This window comes from Gossypium hirsutum, chromosome A06 (genome assembly GCF_007990345.1).
Source record: "Gossypium hirsutum isolate 1008001.06 chromosome A06, Gossypium_hirsutum_v2.1, whole genome shotgun sequence".
Classification (NCBI taxonomy): domain Eukaryota; kingdom Viridiplantae; phylum Streptophyta; class Magnoliopsida; order Malvales; family Malvaceae; genus Gossypium; species Gossypium hirsutum.
The window spans coordinates 17,091,064-17,095,724 of NC_053429.1; positions in this window are offsets into that span (position 1 = coordinate 17,091,064).

A 4,661-nucleotide genomic window follows, 5' to 3' on the forward strand; every position below is an offset into this window, starting at 1 on the left:
TAAAACACATGTATTTTCACATTACCACACTTTTTATTTTTTTAATCAATCAACTGTTGATCATCTTATACATATATATATATCACAGTTATAATATAACATAATATAAATATTATAAACAATTATAAAAAAGATATAAAAAGATATGGGTAATTAAAATAAAATTGTCGGTCAAAGTTTTCATGGTTTTATTTCTAGAAATAAAATGAAAAACAAAATTGCATAGTTTTTCACCACAAATCATTCTTTAGGTCTTTAACCGCCATCGCTCCATCTTCTCATCGTCAATGACTCTTTTTGAAAAAATTACATTTAAGTTTTATGTTCATTTCTGACTCACAAAAATTCTATGAATTAAAAAACAGTTCTACATGAAGATGATAATGCACGGTCTATTTCCTAAGAACCAGAACCTTGACAAAAATAACAATTATATAACAAATATATAATATTGCATCCATTCTCATATAAAACTCCAAACATGCATAAAATCTAAAAAATGTCATTTTTTTTTATGTAATCGAAGCATTCAAGAAGAAGAGAAATGTATTTTGATTAATTATTTATACTTGTAGATAAAACACAACCTGACTCTGATACCAATTGTTAGGAAATAGATTCAAAAAATGCAATGGAAAATAAATTTACGGGAAAACCAGAGTATTAATTTTTTTTTCAAAAATAAGAACTTAGTAGTGTTATCTAAAGTAATAAACACTTAATTAAAATCGTGCATTTATGATTCGTCTAGTATGAACGTTTTGACCGAGTAGTCTTCTTCGTTATCCTCAAGCTCACATCTACCGAGTATGGACTCACTTCGAATTAGAAAAATTTTCACAAAATTACTAGTAGGGCAATTTCATAATTTCTCTAATTCTAGGGTCAAGTTGTAAATAACAAGAATATCTCTAGAAAATTTTTGAAATAATTTCTTTAGAGCATTTTCTCTCTAAACTTTTCTTAAATTCAAGTGTATGAGAATAATGTTGAGAATAATGTTGAGAATAATTTCTTGAAATTTCTCTCTTCATAAAAGGAGAATTTAGAAAGAGTTCAATTAGAATTAGAATTAATCACATTAATATTAAATTAATAAAATAATATCTAGATAAATATTAAATTTCATAAAAGGAGAATTTAGAAAGAGTTCAATTAGAATTAGAATTAATCACATTAATATTAAATTAATAAAATAATATCTAGATAAATATTAAATTAAATTTAATATTTCATATTAATATTCAATTAATAAAATACTATTTAGATAAATATTGAATTAAATTTAATATTAAATTTATTAAAATAATATTATCTTTGAAAAAATTAATTTAAAATCAAGTTACCTTGTAGAGTCCCACTAGGATTCTAATTTTTCCACTAACCACCATCGCCGAATATTCGCTGATCGTCAAACCATCGTCGTCACAACCACCGTGCTCAATGGTGTCAATGTCGACGCGACTCCCTCGGCACCCCGAACCATCATCGTTTTGCCCAAATGGGCCTAGCTGGTTCAACTGCTACCGGTTTGGTTTGAGCCAATGACGGCTCGATCGATCCGGTCTAGCTCTAGTAGGATCATCAGCCCAGTTTCATACACAAAGCCTGGTTCAACCAACTTTTTGGTTTCAGTCTCGGGTTTTGGTTCTCAGATCCAATTTTTAAATTCAATTACTCATCGAGCCCATTTTCTGACTTGAAAATGAATTTTCAAAAAATATCATATTTATTTTAATTAATTTGATTATTTTAATTTTACTTGATTATAATTAATTTTATCAAAAATCACTAAAATTTTCCAAATTAATTTTTCAAGATAATTCTTTAATCAAATTCTCTAATTGAACAGTTCACACAATCATCTAATTTAATTCTACATTGAATAAATTGACTCAATTAAATTATTTCCAAAGTCGTAGAATTTTCTTCTGATTCAAATGCAGTCCGATCGAGCTTTTGTTGAGATAGCAGTGGGACCAATCGGACATATACAATTAGGCTCGAGCAATTACAATTATGTCTAAAAGTATTGTTTCGATAATTCGCAATTTACTTAATAATGGAGTCAGTCCACAAAAAGTACTATGATTAAAAACTCCTTATTATATCCTATTTACGAAAACAATTCATCCAACTGCTTTGTCCAATGACCTCGCCATGTGTGTGTTACCCTCATATGATATCATTGATTCCTTTGAGTTAAATTCGTTCTGTAACATCCTCAAAACCCCCTTGGTCGTAAATAATATGAGATAAAATCTTAGCGAAATAAGGTATAAGATCAAAGAAAATGAAAGTTGCAATATATCAAAAGAGAGTTAAATAAAGAAGCATGACATGATGTATTAAGGAAGAGACTAAAGTGTAAATATGCAAAAAGTTCTATGGCACAAGTATAAATGTAACATCCTTAAAATTGATATATAATAAAAGTAGTAATAAGTTGAATAATGTATAATTGATTTTTCGGTAAAACGAGAAAATGATATAAAGATGATAAAAGAGAATATTGAGGAGTATTAAAATGATAATAATAATAGTAATAATAATTATAATAATTAAGAAGTAGGTTTTAGTATATTGATTTAAAGTAAAGGCTAAATCGTAAATATGTGAAAAGTTTTTGGCTCAAGTGTAAATATTTAAATTTTTGGGGATTGAAGTGTAGAAATGAGAAAGTTGAAGGACCAAAAGTGAAAATAATCCAATTTACTAAGATATGAAATTGGCATGCAGGGACCAAATTGAATATGTGAAGAATTATGAGGGACTAAATCACAATTTTACCAAATTAAGTGATTATTTAAGGATGAAATTTTGAAAGATCATAAAGGGCAAAATAGTCAATTAGCAAGAGGGAGAGTTCTAGAATGTAATGATGATGTTGATGATATTTTGGTGATTTTTAATTAATTAATTAGTTAAATATTATTTTATTAATATTTTACTTAGATATTTATTATTATTTTATTTAGAAAATGGTAGTATAGAAAGAAATGAAGGATGAAGAAATTTATCATCCTTCCTTCCAACGTGAGTGAAAGGATGAGAAAGAAAATTTTCTTTTCTTTTCAATTTAGTCATTTTCCGTGAAAAGCTACCTTTTTACCCAAAAGTTTTGAAAATTTCCTTAGATATTTGTATGACCCAAATTTTGCCCGGACCCAAGACCCATTACCAATCCAATTTCTAAACCCAAATAACCAAACTTACAACCCAAAACAACCAAATTCAAATAGGCCCAAAATAATACCTAACCCTAGAGCCCAAACAGCCCACAACAAACAAAACTTTTCAGCAAAAAAACCTAGCCCCGTTGACCAGTCGCATCACGCTTCAGCCGCCACTACCCACGCCTCCACCACCCACGTTCTCCACCATGCGCCCATGCCATCCACGCCAACGTATCTGTAAAAGTGGTGGAAAGATCAATAGAAACGGTTGTAAATATGGCTATTAAAAGCCACAAATATTCATTGTTTTTTTTTACGAACTCAATACAAAAATAGTCTTTTTTTTATGAACACCCATACATTGAAATAATCAAGAAGCAACAGCAAGACAGAATCTAAATCGACAAAGGGTATTTCTTTGTTTATTTTATTTTATTTTATTTTTTTTCCTCTTCATTTTTTCGAACTACATACATATATCTTTTTTATTTTCTTTTTAAAATCTTTTTATATATATTAAGATGTAAAAAAAATAAAAAGGGAAGAAAAATACATTTTTTACCGATATACGGCGGCGTCGGTGGCGGTGCGCCACAGTGGTCCGGCGCTGGAGTCTAAGCCGGACGTGGGGAGGCTTAAGAGAATTTTTAGAGAGGTTTCCTTATTTTTTTTTTGAAAAAAGAAGGCTAAAAAAAGTTAAAAAAAATTTTGGTCTTAAATAACAATATCAAAACGGCGTCGTTTTGATCAGCTCCCCAAACGCCCAAAACGACGTCGTTTTGGGGGGCTTGACCCGATTACCCGAGCCTTAGCCCTGGGATTCGTATGTTTTTTAAGGAAGGTCTATTTGCACATTTAGCCCCTCTGTTTTTTTGTAATCTTACAATTGAGGTTATATTATTTTTAATTTTTACCCCATGATTTTGACTTGACTTCAATTCAGTCCTTTTTTAAGCTATGCGTTTTGGAGGGGGAATATTTTCCAGTTTGGTCCCTCCATGTTGAGTGCGCGTTTCAATTCAGTCCTTTTCTCTTTTATTTTTTTCTGATTTTGCCCCAAAACTCCTGTTTTCAATTCAATCTAGTTTTTTTTTTTTAGTTACTTTGCTATTTTAAGATTATTATTTTAATATTGTCACTATTATTATTTTATTACCGTTATTATTATATATTATTACTAATTATTATTATTATTATCATTAGTAACGTGATATTATTTTTATTCTTATTGTTATTATTATATTTATTTTATTACTGTTACTATTATTTTATATATTTATCACTATTTTTTATTATTATATTAACTAATTTAATATATTATTTTACTATTATTATTATTATTATTTTTACCATTATTTATTATTACCATTATTATTACTGTTAATATTATTTTTAGTACTTTTTTTTTGCTGCTCTTTTATTATTATTATTATTATTATTATTATCATCATCATCATTGTTGTTGTCATTTTTATTTTGTTATAT